Consider the following 15,400-nt stretch of genomic DNA (forward strand, 5'->3'; position numbering starts at 1 on the left):
ATTGCTATTAAAGAATTTTGTGACATAATTTTATTTTTTTTGAGATGTGTTGATTCTAGACCATTTTATATTGTTGTTGAGTATTTATCATAATTGTGAACTCACCTTCGTGGGACGGATTGTGATGAAATACTATTATATGAAAAATTATTATTATTAATGTGGCATTGAGAATTATTTTAAATAATGCATATACCCTATCAGTTTTTCTTTATTAATATAGTTCCTAATGATTAACAATTATATTTTAAAGTTTTCAGTATCCTCTCGATATTAGCTTTAAGAATATGATTGTTTTTATGTATTGTGAGAGTTAGCTCTTGTATTATAATCCGGGACCCTTAGGCAGAATTATAATTGCATGAGGTAACCTTATTGTTGTCATAAGCTCTATTTTGTCTATCGAGTTTGCTTGACAAAAATCTCCCATTTATGTATAAACTCCAGCTTTGCCAATGACCATGAACTCTTTACCAAAGCTGAATGGTAGTAATTATGAGGACTGGGCTGATTCTATTAAACTGTTCCTTGCCTTTTCTAATGTCGATGTTGCCCTTACTGAGGATGAGCCAAATGCTCCCACACCTGAATCTTCCGCTGCTGATAGAAGAGAATATGATAAGTGGACTCATTCTAATAAAGTGTGTCTGATGACTATGAAGTTTACTATGGACAAGACCATCAAAGATAACATTCCTGAGACGAAGAATGCTAAGGAGTTTCTTGAGTTTGTGGGCAAGAAGTTTAAGAAGTTTGATAAGACAGAAAAGGCCTATTATCTTTCTTTGTTGACAAAGACTAGATATGATGGCGTGTCTGGTGTTCGTGAACATGCTATGAAGCTTACTAATTGGTACAACAAGTTGAAATCTATGAAAGTGGAGCTTGGAAGTGATTTTCTAGTTTGGCAAGTGTTGGACTCTCTTCCTTCTGAATTTGATGTTTTGAAGACTTCTCATAATGCGCAAAAGGAAGAGTGGTCTATTGATGAACTTGCAACCATCCTTAATCAGGATAAGCAGACTATGAGGAAGGGAAAAACTCAAGTTGCTCAGATGATTTCCCATAAAAGTTATGAAAATAAGAAGAATCACTTTAAAGGGAAGAGTAGCAAGCCTTAATTCAAGAAGAAGGGGAATAATAATTTTGGACCTTCTTCAATCCATGAAAATGGTGAACCATTTGGTGTGAAATGAAGATTTAATGGCACTTGCAAGCATTGTAATGTGTATGGGCACAAACGATCTGACTGCTTTAAGTTCAAGAAGTGGCTAGAGTGGAAAAAGAAAGGTATTCATCTAGCTCTAATGTGTTTTGAATCTAATCTTGTTGATGTACCTTCTCATACTTGGTGGTTAGATTCTGGGACAACTATTCATATTACAAAATCTGTGCAGGAGCTCAAAACGTGGAAAAGTTGTTTAGAATTCTTCTATGTTATGGCATAAGAGATTGAGACACATATCACGAGAAAGGATGGAAAGATTGATCAAGGAGAACATTCTTCATGATGTAGACTTCTCTGATTTTAATACTTGCGTTGATTGTGTGAAAGGGAAGCTCACTGCTGGAATAAGGAAGAAACGGATTGCTAGGAGTGAAGGAATACTACAGTTGATCCATACAGACATATGTGGACCAATTACTCCCATTGCTCTAGGAGGATTTAGATATTTTATCACGTTCACTGATGACTTCTTTATATTTGGTTGGGTTTATCTGCTACGTGAGAAATCAGATTCTTTGGATGCTTTTAAAAATTTTAAAGCTGCTACTGAGTTAAAGTTCAACTCACAAGTTAAGTGTGTTAGGTCAAATAGAGGTGGCGAATTTTATGGAAGGTATGATGAAACTGGTAGAAATCTTGGTCCCTTTGCAAGATTTTTACAAGATTTTGGTATTGAAGCACAATATACTATGCCAGGCACTCCGCAACAAAATGGTGTCGCTGAAAGGCGAAACCGTACTCTCATGGAGATGGTTAGGTGTATGATTAGCCATTCAACTCTTCCTGATTTTTTGTGGGGAGAAGCATTGAAGACAACTGCCTATATTTTAAATCATGTACCTAGTAAATCAGTTCCAAGGACTCCATATGAACTTATGACAGGGAGAAGGCCTACTTTGAAGCATTTTCGTGTTTGGGGTTGTAAAGCAGAAGTTAGGCTCTACAATCCAGAAATAAAGAAGCTTGATTCAAAGACAATTAGCAGTTTCTTTGTAGGATATTGTGTAGGCTCCAGGGGTTCTAGATTTTACTGTCCCACTCATACCACCAGAGTTGTTGAGTCTGACCGTGCTGTCTATTTTGAAAATAATTCAGAACATGTTATAAATCAGGAGCCACGTATTGTCAACTTTAGAGAAGAACATGTCACTATTCCTGTGCCTATTACTTCTTTGTCTGAGCCTATGCCGACTGTTGTAGCCCATGATGAAACCACTGATCCCATTGTTCATGCTATTGTTAATCCAGATGTTGATCATAATGTTCAGAATCTTGATATTGTTGTGCCTCAATTGAGGCGATCTGAACGTGTTCCTAGATCTACTGGACCTACTAAGTTCAGGGATTATTTTGTTTATTTGCAGGAACATGAGTTTACTTGTATTGAGGATTCTGATCCCATTACTTTCCATGAGGCCGTTTCTAATTCTCATGGTTCACAATGGTTAGATGCCATGGAAGATGAATTGGCTTCTATGCAAAAGAATGATGTATGGAATTTGGTGGAATTGCCCAAAGGTTGCAAACCTGTTGGTTGTAAGTGGGTCTTTAAAACCAAACGTGATGCTAAAGGAAGAATAGAGAGGTACAAAGCCAGACTTATTGCTAAAGGATACAACCAAAGGGAGGGCATAGACTATAAAGAGATGTTCTCTCCTGTCTCTACTAAAGACTCTTTTCGTATTGTGATGGTGTTGATTGCTCATTTCGACCTAGAACTTCATCAGATGGATGTAAAGACAACATTCTTGAATAGTGATTTATTGGAGAATGTCTATATGAACCAACCTGGGGGTTTTGTTGAAAGTGGTAAGGAACATATGGTCTGCAAATTAAAAAGATCCATTTATGGTTTGAAGCAAGCTTCTAGACAGTAGTATTTGAAGTTTGATCATATTGTAAGCTCTCTTGGCTTTATGGAAAATGCAGTTGACCAATGCATTTACCTAAAGAATAGTGGGAGAAAAATTGTTGTTCTTGTTCTTTATGTCGATGACATCCTTTTGGCTAGTAATGATGTGAGTTTTTTAAATGATACTAAACAGATGCTTATAACTCATTTTGATATGAAGGATCTTGGTGATGCATCTTTTGTTTTGGGCATCGAGATTCATCGTAATAGATCTTGTGGTATCCTTGGGTTGTCTCAACAAGAATACATTGATAAAATCTTAAACCGGTTCAATATGCAATTTTGTAAGCCCTATGTTGCACCTATTCAAAAAGGTGAAAAATTTTCTAATGCCCAGTGTCCTCAAACTGAAAATGAAATGGTAGAAATGGAGAAAATCCCTTATTCTTTTGTTGTTGGCAGCCTTATGTATGCTCAAGTTTGTACACGTCCTGATATTGCTTTTGTTGTTGGTGTACTTAGGAGATACTTGAGTAAACCTGGTATGGCACATTAGCAGGCTGCAAAGTGTGTTTTGAGGTATCTAAAAGGTACCAAAGATTATATGCTTACATATAGGAGGTCAGATCATCTTGACGTGACAGGTTATTGTGATTATGATTATGGTGGTTGTCCAAATGATCATAAATCCACATCAAGTTATGTATTCATGTTAGCTGGAGGAGCTATCTCTTGGAAGAGTGTCAAACAGACTCTTACAGCCATGTCAACTATGGAAGCAGAGTATATAGCTTATTATGAGGCTACACGTAAAGCAATATGGTTGAAAAACTTTATTGCTGAATTCGATTTCGTGGAAAGCATCTCTAGGCCTCTAACTATATATTGTGATAATTCTGCAGTAGTTAGTTTCTCTCTCAATAATAAAAGATCAAAGCGAACAAAATACTTTGAGACAAAGTTTATGTTTATGAGAGAGAAAATACAAGAGTTTAAAACCCATGTCGAGCATATCCCTACTGAGCTTATGATTGCTGATCCCTTAACAAAAGGGATAATTGTTAAAGTTTTTGTTGATCATGTAACCCGTATGGGTGTAATAAAATCCCTTTAATATTTTAGATTAGTGGGAGTTTATTCTTATATTTTGTTATGACCTCGTATTTATGATGTTTTTGTGATATTGATAATATTTGAGACATTATTCAAACAATAGTCATTGTTGTTTCCTTTTGCCATATATAATTGTTTTGTCCAATTTAAATTATTATGACTATTATTGTATATGCATATACTGTGATGGCAAATTATGGAGACATTTTAGACCCAGTCTCAATATTGTTGTTGTAATAAGATTTATTGAATCTTATGAAGCATCTTAGGCGGATGCTTGGGTCATTTTGTTGGAAAAATTGCACTTTGTTTACAGCTTGGCATGCCGTTTTGTTGTGCTTTCCCATTTGTCCATATTTCACTTTGTTGTTGAGTCACTGGATATAAGTATCTTATAATGTATTATCTCACTACTCCTTTGAGTATGATTTTCTGCATTATTGAGATGCTTATAGTTCGTGTTAGCTTATTTTGGCATATTGTTGTGACCATATATTGTTGATTAATCTGGAATAATATGATGTTTTGATTTATGTTGTCCAAGTGAGAGATTGTTGGATATTTTATGAATGGACTAACATAAATTAATTCATACTGTAGATTAATTAGATGTCAAAATTATTGAATTATATTGTTTAGCCCATATTATAAATAATTATTGTTATTGGGCTTATCAGCGGATATGGTTGTATGGTTATTATTATTGGGTTAAGCCATAGTGGGTATGTTTAACCCATTTGATTATTAACCAGAGAGGCCCCTGCTCCTAACCACTTCAGAGTAACTGTTGCCCCATTGAGACAGCTTACGTGAAAGATCTGAAAGGGTGATAGGAGGAGTTTTCTCTCTTTGTTTTGTGTCTCTTTCATCAATTATAGAAAGCACTCAGTCATGGACTCATCAACTTTAACTGTTCTGGGTAATTCTAACACTGATCTCATTATAGTATTTCTTTATCACTTGTCATATTAAGAATTAGATTATAATTTTTTTCCTTCAGTTACCTCTAATTATTAATGATTTTGGCAAATTGATTGTTTGCAACTAGATCATATCAAGCAAAGTAACCTTCACCAAGGGTGCCATACCTAATGCATGCACCTAAACCTTCTGGGTAGGTTCCTCTCAAATCAAGAGGTTCACATACAACAAAACAACCGATTCGCAGATATAAGATTAGTCACTATAGTTAAGATATTCCACATTAATAGAATATGGGTATAATATTTTTTTTTATAAGACTTGAATAATTCTTTTCCTATCAACTAATTTTTGGAATGAATTTCACCTATATTCCTAATAGTCATAATTCAATAGATTCAAGAAGAGCAATTTTGTTCCTTCTATTTCAAACAAAGAATTAACAAACAATTGTCCACCGACATAGGTGGTTGTTTCTCCATTGGCTTTTAGTTTATAAGGTCAAGCAAAATAGCATTATTACTAAAACATACTCAAGAAATAAAGAAGAGAAATTAAGAAAACAAAAATGAGGGCATGGAATGTGATAGTGATTAAATATAAAATAGAGTTATTGAGGGTATAATTGTAAATACAATTATAAGGAAACCCTCCCATCTTCCTTCAGAAAAATAAAAGAGCGATTATCGTGAGACTATTATTTTCAAGGTCTCACGATAATCGAAAGAAAGAAACTTTCTCTCAACCATCCAAGATGAGCTAAAATAGGAAGAAAGAGTTAGAAAAAATACAAAGGACTCAACGACATTAAAGAGATGGGTAACATTAAGGAATAATAGATTTAGGTTAATGCTCTCTAAACCCTTAATTGTATGAGAACCATGTGTTGTGTTGTGAAAACCACATAATTCAAGATCAAATGGGAATAGTAATTTCATAATAATCATATCAAATATAAATTACATAATGGAATAAAAATCTAACAGTTGGTACCAAAGTCAGTTGTGAATTTCTTTGATTCTCTGTAATAGATTGGTTCTCCGTTAAAGTTTTTTCCAAATTACCGGAACCCTAGGTATTTTATAGGATGGATTGACATTATTTTGATGTTGAATGATTGTTTTGGATTCAATAATTGAAATCCTAAGGTTTTCGAAGCTAGGAACATTAGTTTTGAATCTATAATATAAGCAGGGCCATGTATCAGGAACAAGCACGACCATACTTTAACGAAGCACGACCATGCATCAGGAAGCACAGCCATGCTTCAGGGGGCATGCATCAGAAATAAGCATGGCCATGCTTCATCGAAGCACGACCATGTATCAAGTAAAGGAACAACCGTGCATAGTGATTTCACGGCAGAATAAGGAACATAATTCATAAAATTTATAGATCATTTTTAGAATTACATCAAAGTGAATTTTACTCACCAAAGTGATTAAATTATCAAGTTAATAAATTTTAAATTATATGATCATAATGGAAAACTCGCAATTTAGTACTTAATTTTAAGGGTAGCTTGTTAGTCACCAAAGTGGCCTAGTTTTAAAAGTTTGGTTAAGCATTTAACTGTGTGTTGTAAATTGTTCAAATTTATTTGATGCTATATGGTAACATAAAGGGTGAACAATTTAGTTCACCCAAAGATGAATAATTGCATATGATTAATGACATTAAGGAGACATGTAAGCACTTCATAATATATTTGTATATCCAAAAATAACTTGCATATTGGTTTGAGTGACTGATTGTCAATCAAAGTTAATTATTTAGCATCATTATAGATAAATTGTGTATTTAGGCATTATCCAAAGGTAAACTTAGATGCATAATTGATGATAGTTGGTTGTCTAAGTTCCATCAAGTTTATTCAAAGCGCAAATATTTAAGCATGTGTTAAATATTTCAGTCTCTATGAGTACGTATAGAATGAGCAATGGCGTAGTCAAGTTCAATTGGTTCAACTATGATGATTGGACTGAGCAAGTTCGATTCCAGCTAGGTGTTATGAAGTTGGACCTAGCAATCATTATGGAACAGAAGTCTGCAGCCATCACAGAGACCAGTACTAAAGAGGAAAAGACTCTTTGTGAGGCTTGGGAAAGGTCTAACAGGATGAGCTTAAGCTTGCTAAAAATGATTATGGCTGAAAATGTGAAGCCATCAATGCCAAAGACTTAAAATGCCAAGGAATTTATGACAAAAGTAAAAGAGTATGCACAATCGAACGTTACTGAAAAGTTTGTTTTAGGTATCCTGTTGACTGAGCTAACTACTAAGAAGTTTGATCGATCATGATTTATTCATGACCATTTGACTGACATGATCAATCAAGCGGCAAAGTTGAAATCAATGGCATGGAGATAAAGGAATTATTTCTAGTACAGTTCATTTTGAACTTACTCCCTCCTAAGTTTGGTCAGTTCCAGGTGAATTACAACACAATTAAGGATAAATCAAACATACAAGAAATTAAGGTCATGCTGGTTCAAGAGAAAGGGAGGCTAAAGAAGGTAAAAGAACACTTCGTCCATCTCACATTTCATGAAGGGGCTAGTAGTAGCAAGACTAAGCTAGGTAATAAGGATAACAAGGACAAGAAGAATAAGACCTTATTAAAGGTTCGTGAAGGCTGGATCTAGAAGTGCCAAAGATGCTTCTTCTGCAAGAAGGTTGGCCACTTCAAGAAAGATTGTCCAAAGAGAAATGTTTGGTTCGAAAAGAAAGGTATATATTATATTTCAGTATGCTTTGAATCAACTCTTATTGAGGTACCTAAAAATACCTGATGGTTAGATTATGGTGCAACTACTCATGTGTCACATGTAATGCAGGAATTTCTTTCGATCCAGTCCATAGGCAGAACTGAAAAGTTCTTGTACATGGGAAACAGAATGAAGGCACAGATGGAAGGAATAGGGACTTACAGATTAATCTTGCATATTGATTATTGCATAGATCTAGAAAAGTGTCTTTATGTTCCTGAATGTGCTAGAAATTTAGTTTCTGTTGCAAAATTGGACGGATTTGGTTTTAATTTTAAGATTGGAAACAATACTTTTTCTTTGTAAAAACACTCGTGCTATTTTGGATCTGATACATTAATTGATGGTTTATATTATTTCAATTTTAATGTTGAATATGTTGAATCTCTGTTTCATGTTGAGAATACTATTAGTAGTAATTTGAATGTGCGTAATGAATGCTTTGTTTTCTTGTGACATCAAAGGTTAGGTCACAAATCCAAAAAAAAGATGATGAGGTTAATGAAAAGTGAAATTTTACTTCAGTTGAATTTTGCTAATTGGAATGTATGTGTGGATTGTATTAAAAGAAAATAAATCAAACGCACATCAAAGAATCCAATCACAAGAAGTATTTAACTCTTAGAGTTGATACACATTGATATTTGTAGTCCAGTCCAGTCTTGGGGTGGTGGAAGATATTTCATTACCTTTATTAACAACTACTCAGGTTATTGCTATCTATATGTATTGCATGAAAAATCTCAATCAATGAATGTCTTACAGGTGTTCGTTGATGAGGTGAAAAAACAACTAGATAGAAAGGTAAAGGTTGTGAGGTCAAATAGAGGTGGTGAATATTATGAAAAATCTGATAAAAGTAGACAATGTTTAGGTCCATTTGTGAAACTTCTAGAAAGTCAAGGCATATATGCATAGTATACTATGCTTAGAATATCACTACAAAATGGTGTGGCTAAAAGGCATAGTCATACTATTATGAAAATAGTTAGGAGTATGTTGAGTTATAATTCTGTACCTATATATTTGTGGTTATACGCATTAAAGACCATTGTGTATTGCTTAATAGAGTTTCTAGTAAGGCAGTTCCAAAGACTCCTTATGAACTGTGGACAAGAAAAAAACTCAGTTTAAGATATCTTTATGTCTGGAGTTGTCCAGAAGAAGTAAGAATGTATAATCTACATGAAAAGAAGTTTGATGCTAGAACCATTATGTGGTTATTTCATTGGCTATCCTGAGAAATCAAATGGGTACAAATTCTACTGTGCTAGCCATAGTATAAAAATAGTTGAGTTTGAAAATGTAAGGTTCATTAAAAATGGTCAGTTTAGTGGGAGTGGTGAAATACAAAAGATAGAAATTAAAAAGACACATGCGAAAACTTCTATAGTTGGTGTCTCTTCTTAAGTTGTTGTCCCTATTATTGTATCACGGTCACACAAGATAAGGAGACAACAAGTTAATGTTCCAAACCCACATGAACAATATATAGAGGATGAACCAACTGATAATATACAAGTCACAAACGAGCAAAAGGAAGGTGAACCACAAGAGATAACATTAAGGAGGTCTGTAAGGTAGAAAAAACCTGCTATTTCAAATGATTATGTGATTTACTCACTTGAGCATGAATGTGACTTGAGTATTGATGAAGATCTAGTCTCATTTAAGTAAGCAATGGAATGTAACAATTTTGAAAGGTGGTTGAATGCCATGAAAGAAGAGTTAAAATCAATGAGTGACAACAAGGTATGGGATATAGTTGAGTTGCCTGAAGGTTCAAAATGAGTCAGTTGCAAGTGGGTCTTTAAGACCACAAGTGACTCAAAAGACAACGTTGAACGATACAAGGCTAGACTTGTTGCTAAAAGATATACTCAAAAGGATGGCATAGACTATAAAAAGACATTTTCTCCACTTTCAAAGAAGGACTCTTTAAGAATTGTTATGGCTTTAGTGGCTCATTATGACTTAGAGCTTCACTAAATGGATGTAAAGACTGCTTTTCTGAATGGTAACTTGGAAGAGAAAGTTTAAATGGATCAGTCAAATGGCTTCTTGACCACAAGCAAAGAAAGTTTGGTGTGTAAGTTAAAAAAATCAATATATGGGTTGAAACAGGCTTCCAGACAATGATATCTTAAGTTCAATAATACCATAACGTCATATAATTTTGTAGAGAACACCGTTGACCGATGTATCTACATGAAGGTCAGTGGGAGCAAGTTCATCATTTTAGTCTTGTATGTTGATGACATTCTTCTTGCTACTAATGATGTTGGATTGTTGCATGATTTAAAGAAATTTTTCTCTAAGAACTTTGAGATAAAAGATATAGGTAAGGCCTTCTATGTGATTAGAATAGAAATATTTCGTGATAGATCACAAGGATTACTGGGATTATCTCAGAAAGGCTACATTAACAAAGTCTTAAAGAGATTCAATATATAAAAGTGCTCATCAGGGGTGGTTCCAATTCAAAAGAGAGACAAGTTTAGCGAAATGCAATGTCCCAAGAATGAGTTGGAACAGAAAGCAATGAAATTTGTTCCCTACGCATCAGTGGTCAGGAGTTTAATGTATGCTCAGACATGCACTCGACCTGATATCAGTTTTGCTGTTGGAATGTTGAGCCGATATCAAAGTAATCTCAGAATGAACTGCTGGAAAGCTGCAAAGAAAGTCCTTAGGTATTTACAAGGCACCAAGGACGACATGCTTACTTATAGGAGATCTAGTCACCTGGAAGTGGTTGACTACTCGAATTAAGACTATGCTGGATGTGTAGACTGAAGAACATTCACCTTTGGCTACATCTTCTTGTTGGCTGGAGGTGCGATTTCATGGAAGAGCGGAAATGAGTCTATTATTACTACGTCTACCATGGAAGCGGAATTTGTGACATGCTTTGAGGCCACTATTCATGCTTTATGGTTGCAGAATTTTGTCTTAGGACTTAGTATTGTTAACAGTATAGAAAAGCCGCTAAGAATGTACTGTGATAATTTTGCGGCCGTCTTCTTCTCTAAAAATGATAAGTATTCAAAGGGAGCAAAACATATGGACTTAAAATACTTATCAGTGAAAGAAGAAGTACAGAAACAGAAAGTGTCTATTGAGCATATTAGTATTAATTTGATAATAATGGATCTCCTAACTAAGGGATTGCTCCCTAAAACATTTTCTGGCCTGTTGGAAGAATGAGAATTATAGACAAGTCCTTGTTAGCATGATTGTGTAATTCAAATATATGTGTATAGATTATTTTGCTTATTTAATTGTAGACAATTTTGGGAATTCAATAAAAGTATTATTTCTACTTGTTTACTTGTTATCTGAATTATGTTAATGTACATATATGATTTGAGTTTATAGGCAAGTGTACCCATCAAAAAGTAATAAAAGGTTTTTGAAAAGAGTTTTCAAGTTATCATCCCACAAAGATTATTTTCAAGTACCAAGAATAGCTTGATTCAATTATTTAAACGTAACGAGATTGTAATAAATAAAAAATAGAGCTTCATTTTAACAATAAATTAAAAGAACAATAGTAGAATGTATGAGAGAGATAAGCTTAGGACTTATGAGTTCACCTACTACACTTTTTTATGTTCTAATTAATTTAATCATGATATTGGTATTTAAATATTTGTCAACCACTCATAATTAGTTCTATTAACACCCAATGATTATGCAATGTCAATATTCTTTTCTCTGAGCAAACACCCCCAATGATCATGCAAGGTAATTGGTCGAGAAAGCATGAAGACCCTATGAGTTTGTTAATTTAATAACGGCTAAAAGAAAGAAATTAAGTATGATTAACCTAACCCCTTATCTCATTTTATCTTATAGTTCCGTTAATTACACGTGGTACAATCGCCTACAATGCAACTAACTATGGAATGCTAAGGATGATCAAATCTTAACATACACAATATAATTCAATAGAATAAAACCAAACATTAAAGAAAAACCAATACCAACATTAAAGTAAAAATCACATAAAGTTTGTAGTAGGATCCGCCATAGTCCTAGCTATGAGTTTAGTTACTCATAACAAAATAAACTATGAAAAACGTGATAAATAAACCCATAATCACAAAGAAAAACTCAAATAAAAGAAATCCAGAAAGGTAGAAGATAAAAGGAGAAACTTGTCATCCTTGTCAATGGTCTCCAATGATTTTCAAAGATGAGTTTGGGTAGAACTAAGAAGAGAAAGAAAGTATGTAGAGAAGTCAAAGTGCCAAGTGTGAAGCATAAGGCCTTTTATATAGATTGTGCCTTGAGTTTCCAATTGGTTGAACTCTATTTTTTCAAATCAGTTTTATCCACAATCAGAATCTTAACTGAAAACTGTTCCAAATCTTTAAATTTTAAATTCAAAATTCAAATTCAGATTCACATAGCACAGCAAAGACTAAAAATATCTAATTTTTCTCCAGAATATCGAACTAATAACAATTTCTAGCTAAATTGCAATAATTAATAACATAATTAGTATAAATATATATATATATATATATATATATATATATAATAAGGTTTAAGTGTATAAATATAAGTAATAAAATATATCAAAATATGAAATTATCAATAACAGGTTAAGTGTTAAAAACACATTAGAGTTGTAGTCTGTAGTATGATTGATTAAAGCTATTTTGATTTGAGTCGGTTCTGTAATACTTGAAAGGAATCATGTCGTTGAATAACTTGTGACCACTATGATCCGATCAGTTCAAATCATTGAAAGATGATGAGTTGATATTATCAATGATATGTACATTTATAGTTCATTGAATCTTTAAGTCGTCACATAGGCCAAATAGGAGATTGTTAGATTATTTTAATAATCTTATTATAGTAGCCTATGCAACTTATGGTATGACTCTACTTAATAATTTAATATGATGGTAGTTAAATATAAAATATAGAGTAATTGAAGGTATAATTATAAATACAATTATAAGAAAAACTCTGTCCTATTCTTTCAAAAAAATAAAAGAGCAGTTACTAAATAAAAGTTGTTGCATTCTCTGTTAAGACTATCACTTTCATGATCTCACAGTAATCGAAGGAAATAAACTTTCTTTCAACCATCCGAGAGGAGCTAAAACAAGAAGGAAGAGTTAAAAGAAAATACAAGCTCAACTACATCAAATAGAGAGATAATATCAAGGAACATTGAATTCAGATTAGTGCTTTTTAAACCCTTAATTGTGAAAATCATATGTTATATTGTGAGAATCACGTAATTTAATATCAAATGAAAATAGTAATTTTACAATAGTCATATCAAATAGAAATTATATAGAATAAAATCTAACAAAAATACTTAAGGTAACAAGCACATGTTAATTCCTCTTGTTTTTTTTTATCAAACATAATTGAGAAGTGAGTTGTATGCCTCGAAAGATTGAAGGACCATTTTGTATGTTTTGAAGTAACAGGAACCAAAGTACACGTTCCATGGCTTTCTCAATTTAGAAACAAGAACGAGAAAATAATTTTGTACACGCTCAAAAGATGTTTACAAAATATACGGATAAGAACAGCTTATTAAATATGACACTCGCAAGTATATATAAAATACACAGGAAAGATGATGACTATATTAATCTTGTCTCTTTCTTCTTTGCAATACGTAAATCAGATCTCAAAGTAGAATTGAAAATATCTACACAGAGGTGCAATAGCGAAGGTACAAATACCAAGATTGGAATAGCTGCAAGAAGCATGGCTGTTGTTATAATCCGACGGTATCCTTCCATCATAATGGCAAGAGAAGCGCAAAATGCACACATCATGGATGCTACAGAGAAGAATAGGGTGACAAGGCCAAAAAGCAACTTGAGGGGCAACCTCCACATGAAATCTTCCTCAGCATACCGCGATGTAAGGATCCCAATAAACATCAAGACTGATGATGAAGAGGTTATAAGAGATAGTGCATCTGCTACAATGAATACAGAAAATCCATTTTTACCCAAGAACATGGGTTTGCCATTATTTTGATTGTTGCCCCCGAGTGAAGGCCGCAGCGAACATTATGGTAATGATGAGAGTACCCACAATTGTGAAAGAGGTTGATGTGTCTTTTGCCCATTGCTTGCCGTCATGCACAAGCTGCTCATGGCTTTTGGTAAATAGTTCACGAGGCTTAACATCATCACCATTTTTAGCATCGTAGCACATGCGAGGCACAATGCTCTCTACAGCCTGCATGCAATGTTAATTTTTGTCTGCTATAATGACTTCTTTATAAATTTAACCAAACTAGAACATAACAAATTACTTCTTTTATGATGAAAAATACAAACAAAAAAACATTTTCTAAAGTAATAAAGAATTGGAGAACCAAATTAATGATGCATGGTGGAAGAACATAGACGTGCCTTCTCATTTTTATTGGATATTGCTTATACGTATGTGGATTTGATTACCTTAAACCACTGAAGTTCTCTTTGCATTTGCAGAGCTGCATTGGGTTTGAGACCACGGTCAGTTGCAGGCCCTAATTCTGCTGCCAGGTGCAACATGTTATTTCCAAACACATCTTCACGGGATATAATCATTTCTTTCTGACCCTCTACTTCATGTATGAGTTTGAACACTTTTTCTTGACGATTCAAAATTGCATGTGCAAGTATGCCTCTTCTATTTTTGTCTACAGCGGATAAAAGGTCAGGATTTGCTGCAGCCATTGAATATAGGAACTCAATAATGCCATACTTGGCTGCCTGTAACATAGCGTCGTAAGCTGACCACTGACGCAACTCTGATTCGAATGATGTTCTCTTTATTCTTTGACTCATGCATTTTAGAATCTCAAGTACTAGATAATGGTTCATTTTCATCTCATATATATCCTTAATTCCTGAAAGCATTAGAAAGTTTACAAACTAAGCAGCAGAAGGCATTGAAGCAGCCATGTACAACACTATGACTTAAATAAAGTTGTAGCTCTTTAAAAAATTTATAATTTTCTTCTTCCGTATCTTATTTTTAATTTTATTTTAATATAGTAATCTAATTATTATTTTCATTTTCATCTAGTCATTTGGTTAATTATATTTTTATGTGATTTAAATGGTATTTTAGTTTCTATATCTTATTTAAATTTTTAAGTTAGTCTCTATATGTAAAAAAATTTATAAATTATTTTCTAAACGTGCATTTATTTTTGACTTATTCTTTATCGTTAAATTCAAAGTTAACGATGTTAAGTATACAAGAGACTAAATTGAGAATAAATGTATTTATAAAGAGTGATTTATATATTTTTTTAAATATAAGGACTAACTTACAAATCCAAATCAAAGGTATTTTTGTAAATTTGTGAGATATCATATTGGTTTGTATATTGATTTTAATAGTGTCGAGAAAGTGAAAAAAAACATAAATGGATGTGCCTGTGATTCTGCTTCTAGCAATAATGATGAGGATACATTTGAGAGTGGAGAGGGTTTTGATGAGGGATTAAGGTTTGAGGTGAATGGATGTGGAAAGGGA

General features: G+C 33.4%; 1 pseudogene; it reads right to left on the reverse strand.

The window, feature by feature from the left end:
* Positions 1 to 13,497: 13,497 nt before the first annotated feature.
* LOC113867680 lies at positions 13,498 to 14,757 on the reverse strand (annotated as a pseudogene).
* Positions 14,758 to 15,400: the final 643 nt, after the last annotated feature.

This window comes from Abrus precatorius, unplaced genomic scaffold (genome assembly GCF_003935025.1).
Source record: "Abrus precatorius isolate BTA unplaced genomic scaffold, Abrus_2018 Scaffold5, whole genome shotgun sequence".
Lineage (NCBI taxonomy): Eukaryota > Viridiplantae > Streptophyta > Magnoliopsida > Fabales > Fabaceae > Abrus > Abrus precatorius.